This window comes from Somniosus microcephalus, chromosome 9 (genome assembly GCF_052327205.1).
Source record: "Somniosus microcephalus isolate GS21.2 chromosome 9, FLI_Smic_1.0, whole genome shotgun sequence".
In the NCBI taxonomy this organism is placed as follows: domain Eukaryota; kingdom Metazoa; phylum Chordata; class Chondrichthyes; order Squaliformes; family Somniosidae; genus Somniosus; species Somniosus microcephalus.
The window spans coordinates 43,402,138-43,425,760 of record NC_140995.1 but is presented as its reverse complement, the minus strand read 5'-3'; the positions used below and the strand labels follow the sequence as shown (position 1 = coordinate 43,425,760).

The 23,623-nt window shown below is 50.1% G+C and overlaps 1 protein-coding gene and 1 long non-coding RNA gene across 2 annotated transcripts in view; one reads left to right on the top strand and one right to left on the bottom strand.

Annotated features, from left to right (window-relative positions):
• The window catches only part of LOC147112360 (uncharacterized), a 26,375-nt gene extending 7,051 nt beyond the window's left edge, over positions 1-19,324 (bottom strand). The window contains exons 1-2 of the long non-coding RNA XR_015079655.1: positions 19,224-19,324; positions 2,763-2,867 (exon numbers count right to left, since the gene is read on the bottom strand). This is a non-coding gene — a long non-coding RNA (uncharacterized LOC147112360). The remainder of the gene's footprint in view (positions 1-2,762; positions 2,868-19,223) is intronic.
• The window catches only part of LOC147112359 (protein eyes shut homolog), a 378,050-nt gene that overhangs the window by 176,480 nt on the left and 177,947 nt on the right, over positions 1-23,623 (top strand). The window lies entirely within an intron of this gene.

Genomic DNA, 23,623 nt, shown 5'->3' with positions numbered 1-23,623 from the left:
TGGGGCCGGGAGGTGCCTAGCTCGGGCGTGGGTGCAGAGGAGAGGCCCAGGCTTCGAGGCCTACAAAAACGGTGAAAGGTAGGAAAATTATAGAGGTTAGAGAAAAGATGTACAAATTAATTAACTTTTTTAAAAAACAATTTGTGTTTTGAAAGCAACTTTTTTTTTGCTGGAAATGTATATTTGAAAAGAAACACACAGAAAGCGGGAAAAAGAAATGAACAGTTTGGAATCAAGATGGTGGCCGCTCACCTCGGTTCAGAACGATAAGGCCCGCCCACACATGCACTGATTGGTCGACCGTCATGTCACCGAAGTGTAGGATTGGTCAATCGTCCTGTCGCTCGACTCTAGGAGGGCCCGCCCGCACGCGCGACAAACCCGCCCCCCGCCACGCAGCAATTGGTCGACCGTCGGGTCGCTCGACCGTACGATTGGTCGACCTTAATGTCACTCTATGCTAATGAGCGGATAATGAGTGGAATTTTGAACATTTTTTGGATACCAGCGGGGCGCAATTTTTGTCTCGCCGAAACGTAAATATGCTTATGACCGTTCCGGAATCGTAAGCTTTCTTTTGATGTAACGCACGTGTAGGTATGCTCTATAACTTTAGAGTGTATAGCCGGACAGACACACCGAAGGACAGACAGACAGGCAGACAGACAGACAGACAGATCGATCCTTTTATATATATAGATTCTCGGGATGTGTGCGTCACTGGCAAGGCCAGAATTTATTGCCCACCATTAGTTGCCCTTGAGAAGGTGGTGGTGAGCCACCTTCTTGAACCGCTGCAGTCCGTGTGGTGAAGGTACTCCCACAGTGCAGTTATGGAGGGAGTGCCAGCATTTTGACCCCGTGACAATGAATGAACAGCGATATATTTCCAAGTCAGGATAATGTGTGGCTTGGAGGGGAACTTGGAGGTGGTGGTGTTCCCATGTTCCTGCTGCCCTTGTCCTCCTAGGTGGTTGAGGTCAGGGTTTGGGAGGTGCTGCCGCAGAAGCCTTGGCGAGTTGCTGCAGTGCATCTTGTAGATGGTACACACTGCAGCCACGGTGCACCAGTCGTGGAGGAGTGAATGTTTAAGGTGGTGGATGGAGTGCTGATCAAGTCTGTGTTGTCCTGGATGGTATTGAGTTTCTGGAGTGTTGTTGGAGCTGCGCCCATCCAAGCAAATGGCGAATATTCCATTATCCTTGGAGAGGCTTTGGGAAGTCAGGAGGTGAGTCATTCACCGTAGGATGGTGCAATTTTAGGATTATAGCTTTTAAAGACTGACGTGAGATCTTATGGAGGCATGAGATAGTCCAATACCTGAAAGTAACTGTCAAACAGGACTTGCTGTTCATGTAACCAGGCACATTACCAAAAGTTTACCTAGCTCTCAAGGCAAAGATAAATATTCTAAAAGGTATGGGGCCCTAGAAATTTGGGTCCCCCACCTGTTTAGTTGCCTGGGGGACACAAGAATAAATCCCCATGACTGAATGGTGAGGCCTGAGGTACACACGATATTGGACCTTGGGTCTAACCTCCACTGAGCCGGTGAGCTGCGGAGAGCAACAGGCGGCTCGCTGGTGAAGCGCAATGGAAGATCGGGTCTTTGCTGGCATCGCAACTGGCCTTGGGTAATTGAGGAAGGGAGGGGGGAAACTGGGTAGAGAGGTATCTGTGGCCAGGGTGGGGGGGAGAGGGGATTTATTGGCGCTCGATGGGGGGAAGTGGCAGCGCAAGGGGTAGGGGGGGAATAAGGAGATCGGTCTCCGGTACACGCCCGCGAGGTTTGAATTTGAGGTCCGAAGGAACAATCCTGCTCCTCCTGGCTCCACATTCAGGTAAGTGCATTTTAAACACTTACCTTGTTGGTGGCAGCCTGCAGCGGCCACTTTAAGGGCCGTTAGTTAGGCTGCATGTAGGCCTGGTTTTCCTGAGTTCAATCTTGCAGAGGGGACCTCGAACAGGCGTTACAACCCTCATTTACATATACAAAAGGCTCAACTCCTGCTTCAGGCATGGGCACTGCTTGATGATGTTTTGCCCTTTGCCAATATGGCGGCCAGCGCACTTCTGACTCGTAATGAGCGTGCCCTTCCTGCCCGCCATACTGGAAGCTTAGGAGGCCATGTAGCGCTCAAGAAATGGGCACTGCGCGGCCACATTTCTAAGCCTGGGCGTTAGGACTCAGTCATGAGAGTTAACTAAGATTCAAGAGTCAAAATAATCTTGAATAAGAAGGTTAGAAAATACCAAAGAACGTAACAGTGATTTCAGTGAGAGAGAGGATGTTGTGTTTGAAGCTCAGCTCAGGGTCGAACAGGATGCAGATTTTGCATAGATTTGTTCAGCTTTGGTGAATTGATGGGGAGGGGGATGGAGTCTGTGGCAGGAAAGCAAGGTTTGTGGCAGGCTCCAAAAACAATGGCTTCACTCTTCCCCGTGTTCAGCTGAAGCAATTTGTGACTCATACGAACACACGAAGATGACAGGCAGGCTGCTCCGTTATGCCTGCCCCACTCCATGATGGCCAGAGTATCATGACCAGACACTTCATCCCTCCCCCCCACCACGCCCCCCACACCCTTTGCTCCCCCTCCTGCAGCCATGAAATCTCCTGGGAGAGGTAAAAACAAAACAGAGAAAACATTCAGGACCAATAAGGGAACAATACTCTAGAAAATTCCTCTCCTGCCCCCTCAGGAGATCGAACCCAGTCCAGGGGATCACACGGATGAAGCGTTCTCTATAAAGTCACTTACCTTCTACATGATGCGATCTCTGCTCCAGTCAACAACCGGTCCATCTCCCTCCTGAAGACATACAGAGAATCAGCACAAACCATGACTTGATGTCAGAGAGACAGCCTGAAATATAAGAGGTGGTCAAGAGGTCAAGAGAAGTGGTGGAGAAGAAGAGCTTGGTGTCATCGGGATATAATATGGGAGCTGACGTCAATGAGGCATATAAAAGGAAGAGGTCAAGGATGGATCTTTCGCAGAGACTCCAGAGGTGACAGTGTGAGACAGAGAACTGAAAATGTTACTGAAGATGTGATGGCAGCATTTTGATAGGCTGGGGTGTAACCACACTAGGGTAGTCCCATGGATTTGGACAACATAGGGGAAGTAGTGAAGGCATGCAGCATGATGAATCATATCAAATGCTGCGGAAAGATTGGTGAGGAGGGCGAGGAGGGAGATAATGCTTGGGGGTTACGGTCACAACTGGTAACGTTCATGGTTTTGGCCAGGGCACACTCAGTGTTGTAAAATGGGCAGAAACTCGAGTGTAGAGATTCAAACATGGGCAGGGAGCTGGGAGACGATGAGGCAGTTGGAAACATTACAGAGGAAAGGAAGGTGAGAGAACTTTACAACAGTGACTACACTTCAAAGTACTTAATTGGCTGTGAAATGCTTTGGGACATCCTGAGGTTGTGAAAGGTGCTGTATCCTTCCTTCCCTTCCCTTCCCTCCCTCTGTTTCTATCTTTCCTTCTTTCCTTCTGTCTTTCACTCCTTTCATTCTTTCTTTGATGGATAGGTCAAGGGTAGATTTTGAGTAGGGTGTGATGACAGACTGTGTGTATTGGCAGACCATTTGACTATCAGGTTTATTACAGCCAGTCCCAATCCTGCTCTCATCAAAGTCTACACACCTGCACTTTCCAGCACAGGTCACTGCATAGTAATCAACAGCAGGAACATTGGCTGCTTTCCCCTCTGTTGCTTGGGAGCCTAAGGCATACAGTGCCACGAAGGTTATCAGCTAACTGAAAAACAGACCAGGCTCAAACCTAGAGCCTCCTGGCCTTAAGTACTTCTCCTTCATTGTGATCTGTTGTAAATCTTATTGGGGATATTTAGCTATTCTATCCGCCAACCACCATGTCTAATCTTATTAAGAAAATACTTGGTTTAAAAAGCCCTTTGGCTGGTCTTAACCCTACCTATGTACCTTCCCACCACATTGCTTTTTCTGTACTTGTATGTATTTTGTGCGTATATATATATATAATTAATGAAAGAATCAGACTGTCCATGAAACAGTTATATTCTGAATTTGTCTGCACAAATTTTTATCTGAAGCATCTCAATAGAAAACACCTGCAATGAAAGCAAACAAATGCAAGGCCCAATTGATGATATATTTGCATGTCTCCACATAGTGCAGAATACCTTTAAAACTAAAGAATTTTTGTTTCCCTCGAAGCTAATTAAATAGAGCAGAGTGATTGAATCAATATTTTCTCCAGAGCTTATCAATATGCAGCAGATTCAGTCTTCCAGGAATACCTGATCCACGATAGACTTTTGCGCGATTGAATTCTGTTTCACTGATGGTAAGGTGGGCTGTAACATTGTGTCGTTACATAAGTGATTAATCTCTTTGGGACTGACCTTGATTTTCGTTTCAGATTGTGTCAGGAAGTTATTGTTCGCACAAGGGGATCGGGGCAATGGGCTGAAGTTCAACCCCAGAGAACAGAATTGCTGTTTGGTGTTGGTCTTCTCGATAACTGCAGTCTGCAGCTCTTTGGTGTATTTTGATTCCTACCCCCTGTGTGTGTGTGTGTGTGTGCGCGCACCAGTCTGTGTGTGTATGCGTGACAGTCTGTGTGTGCGTGTGCCCATGTGTGGGTGGGTGCCCATGTGTGGGTGGGTGCCTGTGTGTGTGGGTGCGTGTGTGTGTGTGGGTGTTTGGGTGCCTGTGTGTGTGTATATGTATGTATATATAAAAATTGTATAAAAGATCTTGGCCTGTTTTTCGGGCGCTAAACAGCCTCATAAGCCTCCAATATGGTGGGCAGGAATCACAGGCCCATTATGAGCCAGAAGCGTGCCGCCCGCCATATTGGTAAAGGCCAAAAAAATCATTGTGCATTGCCCACACATGAAGCAGGCATTACATCCTTTGCATAAGCAAATAAGGGGCCTTAATCCTGTTTGAGGCCCGCACTGCAAGATGGTTTGGCATAAGGCAGCTGCTGCCGACTGTACTCAGGAGCACCAGTTCTACATGTGGTCTACCCAACAGTCCTTAAAGGGGCCGTTATAGGCCACAACCAATAAGGTAAGTGCTTACCTGAATGTGGAGCCGGGAGGAGCAGGAGTGTTCAAAGAACATGGGCTGCTGCCAAGTTGCCGGCCGATTGCATGACCCTCCCCTTAGCCACTGCTACCTCTCCCGGGACAACCACTGCCTGCCAATCTGGTTGCTCCCTTCCCAGTCACCCTGCCCTTCCCAGTCACTCCCATCCCAGTCACTCCCTTCCCAGTCACTCCCTTCCCAGTCACCCTACCCTTCCCAGTCACTCCCTTCCCAGTCACCCTACCCTTCCCAGTCACTCCCTTCCCAGTCACCTTGCCCTTCCCAGTCACTCCCTTCCCAGTCACCCTGCCCTTCCCAGTCACCCCCTTTCCCAGTCACTCCCTTCCCAGTCACCCCACCTTTCCCAGTCGCCCTGATATCCCAGTTGTCCCCCTTCCTGGTTTCTCCCCCCACCCCGCCTCACTTACCTGAGGGTCACTGCGACAGCAGCATCAGCCTGATCTCCCATCACGCTTCACCGGGCGAGCTGCCTCTTATTCTCCACAGCTGTAAGGCTTGAGGCCCAATATTGGGTGTACTTTGGGCCTCACCATTCAGGCTCAGGGATTGACGGTGCATGCCCGAATTTCTGGGCCCTTTTGTCTACATGCACTTCTCGTCAACTTCCCATTTTAAATTTCCATGTCCACATTTATAATGGTAACTGCCCATGCCATGCTGTAATTACACTCTAACACCAGTCGGCATGCGGTAGTGCAGCGGTTTTGTATTTCCCAGCTCCCCCACCTGTGTTACAACAACAGCTTGCATTTATATAACGCCTTTAAAATAGAAAAGCAATCCAAGGTGCTTCAGAAAAGCATAATCAGATAAATATTCACACCGGGGCAAAGAAGGAGTTAATAGGAGAGGCGACTAAAATCTGGGTCTTAAAGGAGGAGAGAGAGCTAGAGAGGCAGAGAGGTTTAGGGAGGGAATTCCAGAGCTTGGGGCCTAGACAGCTGAAGGCACGGCCGCCAGTGGTGGAGCGAAGGAAATCGGGGATATGCAAGAGGTCGGAATTGGAGGAGCATGGGTTGTAGAGCTGGAGGAGGTTACAGAGATAGGGAGGGGTGAGGCCATGGAGGAATTTGAAAGTCGAGGCGTTGCCGGAAAGGGAGCCAATGTCGGTCTGCGAGCACAGGGGTGATGGGTGAATGGGACTTGGTGCGAGTTAAGATACGGGCAGAAGAGTTTTGGATGCCGGCCAGGAGGGCATTGGAATAGTTGAGTCTGGAGGTAACAAAAGTATGGATGAGGGTTCCAGTAGCGGATGAGCTGAGGCAGGGGCGGAGACGGGCAATATATTACGGAGGTGGAAGTAGGCAGCCTTGCTAATGGAGAGGATATGGGATCGGAAGCTCAGCTCAGGATCAAACAGGACACCAAGGTTACAAAGTATCCCTGGTAATGCTATTTGGTATAACAACCCTGTTCTCATAAACACTCTGATTCATTGTACATGAAATTGCCCATCCAAATTCCCTTTGTGTATATAGGCACAAGCATAGAAACAGGAAGATCTGCTCCATTTAGTGTTCACACCCTAGTAGAACAATGACTACACTTTAAAAGTACTTCATTGGCTGTAAAGCACTTTGGGACGACCTGAGGTCATGAAAGACGCTATAGAAATGCAAGTATTCCACAATTTATGCCCCATCAGCAACCCTTGCCTAATTGTTGTCGACATTTTAACTTGATTTCAGTGCATTCACTAGCAACGCTGTTATATTGAAAGTACAAGTTTAGGATCAATAACAGCTGAGAGTGAGTCAGAGCCAGATGACTTGAGCTTTACTGTTGCCTCGGTATCTCTCCCTGGCCAAGGGAAATGGAACTCTCCACACACATGCAGCAACGCATGTGCAGAACTGTGCTCACCAGCGTCCGAATGTGGATAGACTTTTTAACACTAACAAAGAGCTGATTAGACAGTTGGCTCAGGGTAAAGTTGAAGAGATTTAACAGGAGGTTGCCAGGTGATCCACTGGACAGCATGAGAAGGCTCTAAATTAGCATTGGTCACATCAGCTGCACTGACATCCGCAGCCTTTTGTGCCAGAGAATTCCAGATTTATACTAGCCATTGTGTGAAGAAATACTCCCTCCTCAATGGGCTGGTTCTAATTTTAAGGTTGTGTCCAATATTCCCTGTCAGCCACACGGCCTCATGACCGCTCAGCACTCCAGGGAACCCACGCAACCGGTTTTTCAATACAAAAAAACCACACATGCATCGTATTTTTAATGGCCCGCTCAGGCCCAAATATAATTAGAGGGAACATTGGTTATGTGCCCTTGTTCTTGATTCCCCCACCAGAGGAAATAGTTTCTCTCTATCTACCCTATCACCTCCTTTAATCATCATAAACACCTCAATTAGATCACCCCTTAATCTTCTATACTCAAGGGAATACAAGCCTAGTTAATGCAATCATAATTTAACCCTCTAAGACCCAGGAGCATTCGCTCACAACAGATTGCTGTAAACATTTTATTTCTGAACATGTGGGCAGGAACATGACTATCTTTTGCCCCTAACACTTGCATAGGCTGTGAGATTAGGAAGGACTTTATAAAAAACTTCATGAATGAAATAGTTTCGGGACATCACATGGGAACAAGGAAAAACTGCAATTATCAGGAGTGGAGGCAGGTAGATCTAAGTAAGCTCGGGTTGAACCGATAAATGTGTCACAGTAAAGGTGAAATGAGCTGTCTTTCCCACCAGTGCAGTTCCAGGGACTTTAGAGGATTGTGGCAGAGTCTGAACCTCTGCATCACGGCCTTTAGAGAGATAGTGCGCTGAGCTCTGCTCTTGCTATGAACAGGGGTTGTTCTAAAGAAACCTTGTGAGTTGAAATGCTCTAAGCTCTGGAATTCCCTCTTTAAGCCTCTCCGCCTCTCTACCTCTCTCTCTTTCTTTAAAATGCTTAAAACCTACCTCTTTGACCAAGCTTTTGGTCACCAATCCTAATATCGCCTTATGTGACTCGCTGTCAAAATTTGTCTGATACAGCGCCTTGGGACGCTTTACTACATTAAAGGTATTATATAATGCCAGCTGTTGTTGTTGGAGCAGCTGGAACTAGGCTCAGGCCTGGGGATAGGCCTCACGACAAACACCTAGCACAGGGATGGCCTACTAGGGCCGGAGCCTCTTTACAATATCATCCTTGTAAGAGGAGGTGGAGTCTCCCGATATGAGTACTTCCTGCACCTGGCTTTCAATGGGATCCAGGCTCAGCACAGGCGTGCTTGTGGACCATTGGTGGGGGTGGAGATTCCAGGCCAAGCTCAAGACCTGGACCCCTGAAGAGGAATCAAATTAACGACCCCTCCCCACCGGCCAGCCCACTTCCGCTGGACGTTCCAGAATGGCGACAATGGCCGAGAGATTAGATCCACTGTATTTGTGCTTCCTGTGGCATGCTGCCCACCAATGCCAAGCAATTGAAGGGACCCTCCCACCCCAATCCCACGGACTTTGGCAGATTCAGTGGCAGAAGTCCAAGGTGGGCACGTTCGCACTTGACCCAAGATGCACCACCCCGCAAATTCGCCGGGCCAGGTTCTGTGCCAAATGTTGACTGGTGGATTCTGAAGTGTCAGCCATAGCGCCCTCGCCTCTGAGTCAGAAGGTCATGGGTTTAAGCTCCACTCCAGAGACTTGAGCACAAAATCTAGGCTGGCACTCCAGTGCAGTACTGAGGGAGCGCTGCACTGTCGGAGGTGACGTTTTTCAAATGAGACCTTAAACCTCTCGGGTGGATGTAAAAGATCCCGGCCAATATTTACCCCCCCCACTAAAAACAGATGATCTGGTCATTATCTCATTGCTGTTTGTGGGAGCTTGCTGCGCAGAAATTGGCTGCTACATTTCCTACATTATAGCAGAGACCATGCTTCAAACAAGTATTTCTTGCTTTCTTTCTTTTCCAACAGACACAGGGGGCGGATGGGGCGGGGGGCTGAAAAATCTGTGCCTGTTCTGGCTAACTTCTGTGGGAGTACAGGAAAACTTCTGGAAAATACCTGGAGTACGTAGATGGAATATAAGAAGTCTGGCAGAAGAATAACTTAAAAACTGAAGTTACGTTTTTGTTTTCCCTTTGTTCTGTTTTTTTTAACCAATATTCTGGTTTTAGACCATAAAATGCAAATTTCTGTACCTCACTCACCTTTTGTTCACCGTACCAGGGAAGAGAAAATGAATGGCTTGCTTCCCGCTCCTCCTTAACATGTCCCCAGCCTAACCTCAATCACTCCAAAATAATTGGTTCAGTGTCACAGGTGAGTGGCTGTCAACCGTGTGTGACACACAGCCTGACTCCCTGCGACGAGAGTCTACAGAAGGGGGAATCAAGGGAAATGGATTCTTTAGCAGTAATAAGTATACATGAAAGGATACACACGCTGTGTGTGTATATAGATTGGTAAACGTGAATACAGATTGCATATACATATAGAGAGAAAGGAAGGAGGAAAATGGAGAATGGGAGCCTTCAAAGATAATAAAACAAAGACATAGGTTATATGTTGTGTACTGTATACTTGGCATAGATATATAAATATATATACACACACATATATAAATATATACACACACATGTATATACATACATGCACACATGTACACACACATATACACATGCACACACACACACACATATATATATAGATATACACAGATATACTATATATAATTAATATAATATTTGTGTATATATTTATCTACAATATACAGTGTATAAAACATGAATGTACATTTTATATGTAAATGTTCTATTTATACCCAGCCTATTCTACTCCTCCTTACAACCTTCAGTGCTAGTGAAAGTTGGTTTCCTCAGGATATTTCCTTTCACCCTCTCATTTTATCTCCAACTGCATCCTTGGGACGTATTACTATGTTAAGGTACTATATAAATGCAAGTGGTTGTCGTCGTATCTCAAGCTGAAGATCCTGAAGCAAGAACAGCCGAGAAAAGGTTCTCAGAACATAAAAACTATTTTAGGATTGGGCACTGCTTTTGCTTTTCTCTTGCTTGGAATAAAATCGAAGTTCGCTGTTGCTGTCAAGGCAATGTGCAGCATGGAGATCTTATCGCAAAGCTCAGTGCCAATCAATGGGCTGTGTTGTTAAAAGATATCCAATAGTAACATCTAGTGGTGAACAACTAGTACTGCAGCTGTAGGTTAAACCATCAACTGTTTAGCATCAGCTGAGTTTTCAGTATATAATTGTCACAACAAAAGCCCTCACAGGGCACCCTGCATGGAGGTGAGATGATGTGAATTATTTTCTATAATCAATGTTCAGATTGGTTCCAAAATTGTTCTGAAAGGCCCTGGTGAGACCTTGTCAGTGACACCTCAAGGCTTTAAAAATAAAAGTTGAATAAATAATTTTTATGGCCCAGATTTTGTTGGAGTGGGGCATCTCGTGGAATACGCTGCTAGTTAGACTTTTTGCTGCACTGTTCAGCTCGATAAATTTTTGCCCTGTTAGTCGCTGATAATGGCGTGGCGAGGGAAACGAGGCATCTGGGACCTTAGTGAATGATAGGACCAACAGTCTATCTCCTTAACTAATGAGATTTAAAGATTGAGAAAGAAACATAATTTTTTTTTTAATATCTAAGGAGAATTTATTACCTGCAGGAATGAGACTGAACAGTTTAAATTGTCCCCTTTCTGGGCCAGAGAGGTTGCTCGGCATTGCATTGACGATCATCACGTTGTTAAAAGAGTGCTCACGCTCTTAATTACCAGCCCTAACTTTCTGTGCCGAGTTTAATGGCCGATTAGCGTGCAAATCCAGCAAGTTCTTATAAATAACGGGGAGGCTGAGGGCGAGGTGCTGTTTGTGCGAAGCAAATGGTGGAGCGGCGTAAATTGACCAGCAAGTTCTGGAGATTCACATCTCACAGCGTATCTCTTCATCCCCTGAACTTACCAGCTGACTCACACATTAATAATGGCGTGCATCATTAACGCAACGTTATTTCCTCCAGCAAGATTTGGCCCATTACTTTAAATTATCAAATCCTTGTTTTCAACTCCCTCCATAGCATTACAGAATATTAACAAAATGTGCAAAATAAAAAGAGATGCCCTGCTGGAGTAGAATTTCATCAAAATGGCCACTTTTAAGGCTCCTGTCAACTCTCTGAAATTAAATGTATAGTTCACTACTATATTAATTTACTGATATAAGCTTTTTGGGTAAAAGATGCCTTTTAAAATGGAGAATTGATGAAATTGAAGAAGTAACAAGGAGTCTAATAAATGCCAGATCCTCATATATGTGCCACAAACTCTGTTCCCTAGCCACCAGCTCCAATCTTCTCCCTGGCATCTGTCTGAGGCTGAATCAGACTGTTCGTAACCTTGGTGTTGTTGGAGTCGACAGAAATCAACAGGCTGAGACTTTTCTTTAAGCAAAAACAAAACATGTCTCACTTTAATCAATCTCCACGAGGTCTGAAGGCTCAGCCCCGTGCAGGGGCTATGACATCATCACGCAACCGACGTCATGACATCATCACGTTCCCGACACTCTTAAAGGGACCCTGCACCAATAACCCAACCCAGCATGTACTTATCACAACATTGCTATACAAGGTGAATTATGTTTAGGTACATATAACAGCATTAGCTATACATTGTGTTATTGTCCCTATGTGGTCTCCGCCACATACGTCCCCCTAGAATTCACTAGCACTGGCAATGTCAGCCGTTGGGGGGGCCGGATCATACGGTTGGAACGGCTCCTCAATTCCGGGGTGGGGACCGGGGGGTTCGTCGGAGGGACCTCGGATGCTCGGTGGTGGATTGAGGGTGTGGAAACCAGAGGTCGGCCCCGCCTCGGGGGCTGTGCCAACTCAACGGGTCGGTCCAGATCCAGGTGGGCCAGCTTAAGACGGTCCACGGAAATGCAGTCCGGCTTACCGCCGACATCCACAACGAAGGTCTTGTCCCCGGTTCCCAGGACGCGGAATGGTCCATCGTAGGGTGGCTGAAGGGGTCCCCGGTGGGCGTCGTGGCGGACGAAAACGTACTCCGCCGCACGAAGGTCGAGCGGAACGTGGGACTGCGGGAGGCCGTGCTGCGACGTGGGCACCGGAGCGAAAATCTTGGCGTTGTCCAGAAGGTCGGACCGCTGACGGGCTGTGGACCAAGGCTCTGTTGCGTTGGGGACGAAATCCCCGGGAACCCGCAGCGGCTGTCCGTAGATGAGCTCGGCGGATGAGGATTGGAGGTCCTCCTTGGGAGCGGTCCTGAGTCCCAGCATGACCCACGGGAGTCTGTCGATCCAACTGTCGTCCCGGAGGCTGGCCCGGAGCGCGGCCTTCATGGAGCGATGAAACCGTTCGCACAGCCCGTTAGCCTGAGGGTGGTAAGCTGTGTTGCAGTGGAGTCTCAACCCGAGGCCTCGGGCGACAGCGTTCCAGAGCTCCGACGTGAATTGGGGCCCCCGGCCGGAGGAAATGTCAGATGGGGCGCCGAACCAGGCGACCCAAATGCTGATGAACGCCCGAGCCACATCGGCGGCCGTCGTTGAAGACAGCGGGACGGCTTCCGGCCATCGGGTGGTTCTGTCGACCATTGTGAGGAGGTGGGTGAACCCGCGGGAGGGCGGCAGGGGCCCCACCAGGTCCACGTTAACGTGGTCGAACCGCCTCTCGGACACCGCGAAAGGCGCCAACGGGGCCTTAGTATGGCGATGTACTTTCGAGTGTTGGCATACCACGCAGGTGCTGGCCCAGTCACGAACGTCTTTCCTGAGCCCGTGCCAGATGAACTTGGCCGCCACCAGCTTCTGTGACGGCTTCCTGCCCGGGTGGGAAAGATTATGGACGGCGTCGAATACTTGCCATCTCCACCCTTCGGGCACAACGGGACGTGGCTGCCCAACGGAGACGTCACACAGGAGTGTGGTGCCGGCAGCGTCAAACGCGACGTCTGCTAGTTGAAGGCCTGTGACCGCCGTCCTGTAGGCCTGGACGTCCGGGTCGGAGGTCTGGTCGGCTGCCATGCGGGTGTAGTCGATGCCGAGGTGCACGGCGCTGGCGACGGCTCAGGAGAGACAGTCGGCGACGGGGTTGTCTTTCCCAGCCACATGCTGGGTGTCCGTTGTAAACTCTGAAATGAAGGCTAACTGGCGTTGCTGACGGGCCGACCACGGCTCGGAGGCTTTGGCCATGGCAAAGGTCAACGGCTTGTGGTCCACGAACGCCGTGAACGGGCGGGCCTCCAGCAGGAAACGGAAGTGTCGGACGGCAAGGTAGAGGCCGAGAAGCTCGCGATCAAAGGTGCTGTACTTCCGCTCGTTGGGGCGGAGCTGCCGGCTGAAGAAGGCAAGCGGCTGCCAGGCGCCGTTGACCCACTGTTCATGGATGGCGCCGACCGCATAGTTTGAGGCGACGGTGGTGAGAGCGATTGGCGCATCGGGCAACAGATGTGCCAGCATGGTCGCGTTAGCCAGGGCCCTTTTCGTGTCTGTGAAAGAATTGGCCATCTCTTCAGACCAGTTGACGGCAAGTTTGTCGGGCTTGCCTTTGAGGGCCTGGTAAAGGGGCCGCATAAGCTGGGCTGCTCAAGGGACGAAACGATGGTAAAAGTTCACCATGCCCAAAAACTCCTGCAGGGCCTTCACGGTGAGGGGTCACGGGAAGTCCATCATGGCCTCCACTTTCGATGGGAGGGGCACCGCCCCGTCCTTCGTGATGCGGTGCCCGAGAAAGTCGATTGAGGACAGCCCGAACTGGCACTTAGCCGGGTTGACGATTAGGCCGTGTTGGCTGAGTCGTTCGAAAAGAGTCCGGCGGTGGGACACATGTTCCGTCCTGGAGGCGCTGGCGATGAGGATGTCATCCAGGTATACGAACAGGAACGTCAGGTCCCATAACACGGTGTCCATTAGGCATTGAAAAGCCTGTGTGGCGTTTTTGAGGCCGAATGGCATGCGGAGAAATTCGAATAGCCCGAACGGGGTGATCACCGCAGTTTTCAGGACGTCCTGCGGCCGGACGGGGACCTGGTGATAACCCCGGACGAGGTCCACTTTCGAAAATACCACTTTCTCGGCCAGGCGGGCGGAAAAGTCCTGGATGTGTGGAATCGGATAGCGGTCGGGGGTCGTTGCATCGTTGAGGCGCCGGTAGTCTCCGCACGGGCGCCACAGACTGTTCAACCGGTGGATGATGCCGAGGCGCTCCATGGTGTCGAACTCGGCTTTGGCGATAGCGAGCTTCCCCGGGTCGAGGCGCCGAGCGCGGGCGTAGACGGGCGGACCGGTGGTCGAAATGTGGTGTTCTACCCCGTGTTTAGTGGCGGCGGACGAGAACGTGGGTTTCGTAAGGTCCGGGAACTGGGCGAGGAGGCGGGAAAACTCGTCAGAGGCCGAGAGTGCGCTGGACAACTGTGTCGTGCTGGACCCGCTGAGGGAACACGGGAGCAAGCTGAAGGTTTCCACGTTGATGAGACGTCTGTTCTTGACGTCCACCAAAAGGCCATTGGCGCAGAGGAAGTCAGCGCCGAGAAGGGGGGTGGACACTTTTGCTGTGACAAAATCCCAGGTGAACCGTTGCCCGCCAAAACAAAGCACCACGTTCCGTTTCCCGAAGGTGTGGATGGAACTGCCGTTGGCGGCTTTGAGGACGGGGCCGTGGTTCCCCCCTTGAATGTCTATGGTTGACGTGGGCAGGACGCTCACCTGGGCGCCCGTGTCGCAAAGGAAACGACGTCCGGAGTCGGTGTCTGTAATAAACAACAAACTGCCTGAACGGCCGACAGCCATAGCAGCTGACGAGTGGTCTTTAGTTTGCTTCGACGCGGGAAAACTGCACGGGGGCCGGCACTTCCTGGCTGTGGGGCCGAACTGCGCATGGTAAAAGCAGAGGCTTGAGGGTTGCCGCCGTTGGGCTGTATCAGTGGGGGCAGGGCTCCGTGTGGCCGCGCAGTACTGTTGCCCGGCAGAGAAAAATTTGTCGGCCTCCTTGGCCAGGTCGCAGAAATCGGTAGTGGAAGAGTTGGCTAAAGCCGACCGTACCTGACCTGGCAGCTGTTGGAGGAACAGTTCCTTGAAGAGGAAGCACGGCGTGTGTGTGCCCAGGAGGGCCAGCATGTTGTCCATCAGCTCCGAGGGCTTGGAGTCGCCAAGCCCGGGTAGAGAGAGAAGCTGGCGTGTGCGTTCGGCTTTGGTGAGTCCGAAAGTTCGTAAGAGGTGCACCTTCAGCGTTTCATATTTGTTGAGCTCCGGGGGTTTTCGAGCAGGTTCACGATTCTGGCTGCGGTGGAGCTGCCGAGAGCAGAGACGACGTAGTAGTACCTCGTGTCGTCCGCGGTGATGTCCCAGACCGCAAATTGAGCCTCGGCCTGGGCGAACCAAGTGGCAGCCTGTTGTTCCCAAAACTTGGGTAATTTAACAGAAACGGCGTTCGCCGCCATTGCAGATGAGGTCTTTGGAATCGTCCAAAAGAGCAGCGGGGTCACCAATGTTGGAGTCGACAGAAATCAACAGGCAGAGACTTTTTAAGCAAAAACAAAACGTGTCTCACTTTAATCAATCTCCACGGGGTCTGAAGGTTCAGCCCCGTGCAGGGGCTATGACGTCATCACGCAACTGATGTCATGACATCATCACGTTCCCGACGCTCTTAAAGGGACCCTGCACCAATAACCCAACCCAGCATGTACATATCACAACATTGCTATACAAGGTGAATTATGTTTAGGTACATATAACAGCATTGGCTATACATTGTGTTATTGTCCCTATGTGGTCTCCGCCACAGTGTCATATTTGACCCTGAGATGAGCTTCCGACCACACACCCGCGCCATCTCTAAGACTCATCACCCTACTCTGCCCGTGCCTCAGCTCATCTGCTGCTGAAACTCTCATCCATTGTTACCTCCAGACTTGACTATTCCAACGTGCTCCTGGCTGGCCTCCCATCTTCCACCCTGATACGCTTATCAATTACTTCATAAAAGGTGATGAGTCGAAGAAGAGATGATGAGTCGAAAGAAGAGATGAATAAGGCTTTTATTAGCTAAGAAGAGACCATGCTTCTTCGTGAGTGACTGAACAAGTCTGAACGAAACCCACACAGTGGTGGGTGGAGTCAGCTGAGGCATGCCTCCATACACAGCGCCACCCAGAGGTGGCAATATACAATACAGTGGTTTACCACATTCACCCCTTGTTTAATGTGAAGTCCGGCGGGGTGAAGGGTACTACAAGTTAAGTCTATCAGGAGGCCTTGTCTGACGTCCTGATCGTCGTGGTGGCGGCGGTGGTGTTGCAGCATCCGACGTCGGGTCTGGTGTCTGGGTGGTTGGCGAAGATTCCTGGGGCTTTGGCATGCCGTCTGCAGGGGTTGGGTTGGGAGGGGTGGTGGGGGATAACAGTGGTAAGGGGGATAACGGTGGTAAGGGGGATAACGGTGGTAATTCAGGGGTACCCGAGGGTGCGAGATCTCGTATGGAGACCGTGTCCTCCCGCCCGTCTGGGTATGTCACCCAGGCATACTGGGGGTTGGCGTGTAGGAGGTGCACCCGCTCGACCAGGGGGTCCGTTTTATGCGTCCTCACGTGCCTCCGCAGTAGGACGGGCCCAGGAGAAGTCAACCATGCCGGTAGCGAGGTTCCCGATGTAGACTTCCGGGGGAAAACGAACATTTTCTCATGAGGGGTCGCATTAGTGGCAGTACAAAGCAGTGACCGAATGGAGTGAAGCGCTGCAGGGAGGACCTCCTGCCAGCGGGAGGTCGGAAGGCCCTTAGATTTTAGTGCTAAGAGGACTGCCTTCCAAACCGTCGCGTTCTCCCTTTCCACCTGGCCGTTCCCCCGGGGGTTGTAACTGGTGGTCCTGCTCGTGGCGATACCTCTTGTTAGCAGGTACTGCCGAAGTTCGTCGCTCATGAACGATGAGCCCCTGTCGCTATGTATATAGCTGGGGAACCCGAACAGAGCGAAGATGTCATTCAGACACTTGATGACCGTGGTACTGGTCATGTCTGGGCAAGGGATGGCAAAGGGGAAACGGGAGTACTCATCAACTATGTTGAGGAAGTACACATTGCGGTCAGCGGAGGGGAGGGGCCCTTTAAAATCGACGCTCAGGCGTTCGAAGGGGCGGGTGGCCTTGATCAGGCTTGCTCTGTCCGGCCTATAGAAGTGCGGTTTGCACTCGGCGCAGATTTGGCAGCTCTTGGTCATGGTCCTGACCTCCTCGATGGAGTAGGGCAGGTTACGGGATTTGATAAAATGGAAAAACCTGGTGACCCCCGGGTGGCAGAGGTCATTGTGGAGGGACTGCAGCCTATCACTCTGCGCGTTGGCGCATGTACCACGTGATAGGGCATCTGGGGGCTCATTGAGTTTCCCTGGCCGATACAAGATATCATAATTGTAGGTGGAGAGTTCGATTCTCCACCTCAAGATCTTGTCGTTCTTGATTTTACCCCTCTGCTTATTATTAAACATAAAAGCTACTGAACGCTGGTCAGTGAGCAGGGTAAATCGTTTCCCGGCCAGGTAATGCCTCCAGTGACGCACCGCTTCTACAATAGCCTGGGCCTCCTTTTCGACGGAGGAGTGTCTCGTCTCGGGGCCCTGGAGGGTCCTTGAGAAAAAGGCCACGGGTCTGCCCGCCTGGTTAAGGGTCGCGGCTAGGGCGAAGTCGGAGGCATCGCTCTCCACTTGGAAGGGGATGGACTCATCCACCGCGTGCATTGCGGCCTTCGCGATATCGTTCTTGATAAGAGTGAAGGCTGCACACGCCTCTGGTGTCAGGGGGAAGGAGGTGGCTTTGATGAGGGGCCTGGCTTTGTCTGCATAGAGGGGCACCCACTGGGCGTAGTAGGAGAAAAACCCCAGGCATCTCTTCAGTGCTTTTTGGCAGTGGGGAAGGGGTAGCTCCATTAGGGGGCGCATTCTGTCGGGGTCGGGCCCGATGACTCCGTTCTCCACCACGCAGCCGAGGATGGCCAGGCGCTTGGTGTGAAACATACATTTTTCCTTATTGTACGTTAGGTTCAGCCGTTGGGCCGTACGGAGGAAATTTGCTAGATTAACGTCGTGGTCCTGCTGGTCGTGGCCGCAGATGGTGACGTTATCCAAATAGGGGAAGGTTGCCCGCAGCGCGTTCTGGTCAACCATTCGGTCCATCTCCCTTTGGAAGACCGAAACCCCGTTGGTGACGCCGAAGGGGACCCTAAGGAAGTGGTAGAGGCGGCCGTTTGCCTCGAAGGCAGTATACTGGCGGTCCTCATGGCGGATGGGCAGCTGGTGGTACGCTGACTTAAGGAATAAAATTGATACGCTTATCAATTACTTCATAAAAGGTGATGAGTCGAAGAAGAGATGATGAGTCGAAAGAAGAGATGAATAAGGCTTTTATTAGCTAAGAAGAGACCATGCTTCTTCGTGAGTGACTGAACAAGTCTGAACGAAACCCACACAGTGGTGGGTGGAGTCAGCTGAGGCATGCCTCCATACACAGCGCCACCCAGAGGTGGCAATATACAATACAGTGGTTTACCACACACCCTCCATAAACTCATCCAAATCTCTGCTGCCCGTATCCTAACTCACACCAAGTCCCGTTCATCCATCACCCCTGTGCTCACTGACCTACATTGGCTCCTGGTTAAGCAATGCCTCAACTTTAAAATTCTCATCCTTGTTTTCAAATCCCTCCATAGCTTCACCCCCTTCCTATCTGTGTAACCTCCCCCAGCCTCCTCCAATTCTGGCCTCTTCTGCATCCCCGATTTTAATCACTCCACCATTGGTGGCCGTGCCTTCAGCTGCCAAGGCCCTAAGCTCTGGAATTCCCTCCCTAAACCTCTCCACCTCTCTATCTCTCTTTCCTCCTTTAAGATGCTCCTTAAAACCTACCTCTTTGACCAAACTCATCTGCCTAATATCCCCTTATGTGGCTCGGTGTCAAATTTTGTTTGCTAACGCTCCTGTGAAGCACCTTGGAACGTTTTACTACTTTAAAGTTGCTATATAAATGCAAATTGTTGTTGTTAAATGTAGTCTGTGGCACAAATAGTAGTCTGTTTAAATTATATTTGTTAATCTTGCAGAAAATGTTCAAGTCCCTTACCTCAGTCACAGTAAATATCCTTTTATTGCTTTCTCTTTTTCTTTTCTTTTACTAACAATATTCCCCAATCCATGATTCTGAACCTTGTTCCATTCAGTATATTATCTCCATGGTAACTGTTGTGAAGAGGACTTTGCTCAGACAGAACACAGGCTAAGCTTAGTTCAGTTTCCAATTCATATTAATAAGGAACTCAGTAAAGGTGGGTTACCATTAACTCGAGATCTTAGAATGACAGTCAATTGCCTCATTAATCCTCACGTGTCACTTCAGCTGACAACTTCACCACCTAATAACTTCTAATTTTGAGGCATATACTACTATGGCTATTATGTGACTGTTTCTTGATAGACAGGAGCCGTGACTATTAGCCCCTCAGTGTCTTAGTGTTATTTAAAGGGACGATTATCACCTCTCAAAACCAATTCAAGGGAGACCCAACATGATGGTTGCATAGCAAGTTGCACCAAAGTGTTCAAAAATGACAGCAGAATGGATATCCTCACCTTAGGCCTCTGGCATGTCTGGTTTGCAAGATGGTAGTGCTGATGGTAAAATCAGATGGCTCCTGTGCTGGCAGCTCCCTAGGGAGCTCCTTTGCCATCCTTGACAATCTATTGCCATCCTTTGCTCTCTTTCCCCCCAGTCTCCTCTCTTCTGCTGTTTAAGTTCCCCTGGCTCTAATAGTGGGTGAATTTTATCCCTAACTGCAAGTTCAAGCTGCAAGGTTAAAGTTACCTGAGCCCACTGCCCATCCCCCGACCATGCCTGTTCTTTGTTCTCAGTGAGCACTGGCTCTTCACTTAAACTTAGCTCCCAAATTCCCTCTCCGCCGTCAAGACTATGCTTCTCCATTAGACTAGCGATCTAGTGACTAGTGGATCGCGAGTGGAGCTCGGGACCAGGGATCGCGAGAATATCAGTGCTAATCTGATCCTGTGAGAGACAACATCATTCATGTCCGAGGCCGGGACCCAAGAGCGAGGACGAGCGCAGCAGTGAGGTCAAGGCCCAGGAGTGACACAGCATGGACCAGCAGTGGGGTCGGGGCCCAGGGAAGGTGCGGCACGGGCCAACAGCGAGGTCGGGAGGACCACAATGCATCCTACGAAACCCAAACAGAGAGGACCTGCGGGAAGGAGGGAGGAGGACAGTAGCAGTATGTTTGTGTGTGTGTGCTAGGCCGTTGTAGCAGAGCCTGGTCTCCAATCGTCTTGGATCCCCTTGCCATTGGACCAAGACCTTGCTCTGTTAAGTCCATGTGGTAGCTGGTGTGCAACAGCCACCCCACATTAAAATAATTCACGCACAGGCATCTTCCACCCTTTAAAATGAAGTTCGGGACCTGGAACGTCTGGACCCTTATGGACAACCCCAACAGTGACAATCCGGAATGCCGTACTGCTATCATTGCCCGGGAGCTCAGATGTTTCGACATTGACATCGCCACCCTAAGTGAGACCCGGCGGGCAGGGGAAGGCCAGCTCAAGGAGCAAGGCGGTGGCTACACCTTCTTCTGGAAAGGCAAACCCGAAGAAGAACGCCGCCTCCATGGGGTAGGCTTCGCCATAAAAAGTGAACTGGTCGGGCGTCTCAGAGACTCCCCTAGCGGTATAAACGAGTGCCTCATGACTCTTCGATTCACCCTAGCCCGAAAGCAGTGCACTACGGTCATCAGTGCATATGCCCCAATACTGGAAGCCACAGACGAGACCAAAGAGGAATTCTACTCCAGCCTCGAACAATCCCTTTCCCAAGTCCCAATGGGCGACAAGCTGATCCTCCTTGGCGATTTCAACGCCAGAGTTGTAAAGGACACAGACCTCTGGAGAGGTGTGATCGGCAGAGAGGGGGTAGGGAAAGCCAACTCCAACGGTACCCGCCTCCTGTCGAAATGCTTAGAACATGGCCTTGTCATAACCAACACCTTGTTCTGTCAGAGAGACAAGTACAAGGCTTCATGGCAGCACCCTCGTTCCAAGCACTGGCATCTGCTGGACTACGTCATCGTCCGAGCGAGGGACCGCAAGGACGTCCGCATCACCCGCGCCATGACAGGAGCTGATGACTGCTGGACAGACCACCACCTAATCCGCTCTGTCATCTCCATCAATGTAGCCCCAAAACAGCGGCGGCAACAGAAACAATGTCGCAGGAAAATTAACGCAGGAGCATTCAAAGACCCCGCTAAGAAAGCCCTATTCAGCCTGCGCCTCACAAACAACCTGACGACTCCCAGTGATGCAAAGACACAGAGTGCCCACAACGTCTGGTCTGCACTCAAGGCCTCCATAATCAGCACCTGTGAAGAGACGCTCGGTCACTCGACCAGAAAACACCAAGACTGGTTCGACGAGAATGACCAGGAGATCCAGGAGCTAATAAACCACAAGCGCAAGGCATTTCTGATCTGGAAACAGCAACAGAACTCGAGAGCAAGAAAACAGCTCTACAGAAGCCTAAAGGCCGAGGTCCAACAGAAAACTCACGACCTAAAGAACAGATGGTGGGTGGAGATCCAGCAGCTAGCCGACAACCACGACGTGCGTGGATTCTTTAGCGCAGTCAAGACCATCTACGGCCCAAGCACCCAAGGCCCTTCCCCACTGTGGGCCAAGAATGGAGAGGTACTCATCAAGGACAGGGAAGAAGTCAGTGCCCACTGGAAGGAGCACTTCGAAGATCTCCTTAACCATGACTCTGTCTTTGACACGAGTGTCCTCAACTCCATCCCACAGCATGCTACCCGCCACCATCTCAGCACAACACCAGCCCGGCATGAGGTTGAAAAGGCCATCCGACAACTGAAGAACAACAAGGCCTCAGGAGCAGATGGAATCCCCGCCGAGGCACTAAAGCATGGCGGAGAAGCACTACTGGCGTGAATTCATGAACTCATTTCTCTTATCTGGAAGGAGGAGAGCATGCCAGGGGATCTCAGAGACGCCGTAATTGTCACCATCTTCAAGAGAGGCTGATCATCTTCCAACATTCGATGGAATCTGGAACAGTACCCATGGATTGGAGGGTAGCTAATGTTACCCCACTATTCAAAAAAGGTGGTAGAGAGAAAACGGGAATTACAGACCGGTAAGCCTGACATCAGTAGTGGGGAAAATGGTAGAGTTCATTATAAAAGATGTAATAGCAGAGCACTTGGAAAACAGTGACAGGATCGGACAAAGTCAACATGGATTTACAAAAGGTAAATCGTGCTTGACTAATCTACTGGAATTTTTTGAGGATGTAACTGGTAAAATAGATAAGGGAGAACCAGTGGATGTGGTGTATTTCGACTTTCAGTAGGCTTTTGATAAGATCCCGCATAAGAGATTAGCGTGTAAAGTTAAGGCACATGGGATTGGGGGCAAGGTATTGACTTGGACAGAGAACTGGTTGGCAGACAGAAAGCAAAGAGTTGGAATAAACGGGTCTTTTTCCGAGTGGCAGGCAGTGACTGCAGTGACTAGCAGTACCGCAGGGATCGGTCCTTGGACCCCAGCTATTCACACTGGGCCAGTAATTCCTGTCCCAACGCGTGAGTACAGACGGGGGACTCACGCGTGGGCCCGGAGGAATTGCCGGTTTTCAGCATGCACAGCGCATGCGGGGAAAACCAGCATTTCCTCTCCTCTGACCCAAGGGGTTAAGAGGCGGAACACGTGCGAGGTTTCAGGTAGCGCGTGCGCGCTGAACTTCCCTTTTTTTATTAGAGTTGACCGTGGGGAAAAGACTCCGGTTTTTACGCGTGGAAAAAGCAGCCTTTTAACAGGTAAGTGGTCTATTAAGTAAAATTAGAAAATTTTCCACAGGTTCATTTTTTTTGAAGACTTTACAGTAAGGTAAGTGTATTTTTAGCCCCGGTTTTTTATATAATAATTTTTTTCAAAATTTAAAATTATTGTTTAAAATAGTTTTTTACAGTTATTTATAGTTTATTTAAGTAGTGCGATGTTTTTTAAAATTTTCTTTCAAGTTTAAGTACTGTTTTGGGGCCAGGCGTTTTCATGAGTTTGACAGTTCTTACTATCAAACTCATGAATGAACTTTTGCAACCTCCCATTGGTTGCCCAGTGCTCACGTGATCCCAGCCGGCTCATCGCACTAAGTACGCCGCTGGGTCACGCACGCACAGCGTGGCAGGACCTGAAGCAGGCCAGTGACAGGAAATGCAATGCGGGCCAGGATTGAAATGTCAGCGCGCCGGGTAAGTGCACATCGGGGGCTTGCACGCGCGGCAAGCCCCCAAACCTAATTTCTGGCCCATTATATATTAATGATCTAGACAAGGGAACTAGATGGAATATCTCCAAATTTGCAGACAACACAAAGCTGGGTGGGCGTGTGTGCTGTGAGGAGGATGCCGAGAAACTCCAGGATGATTTGGATAGGTTAGGTGA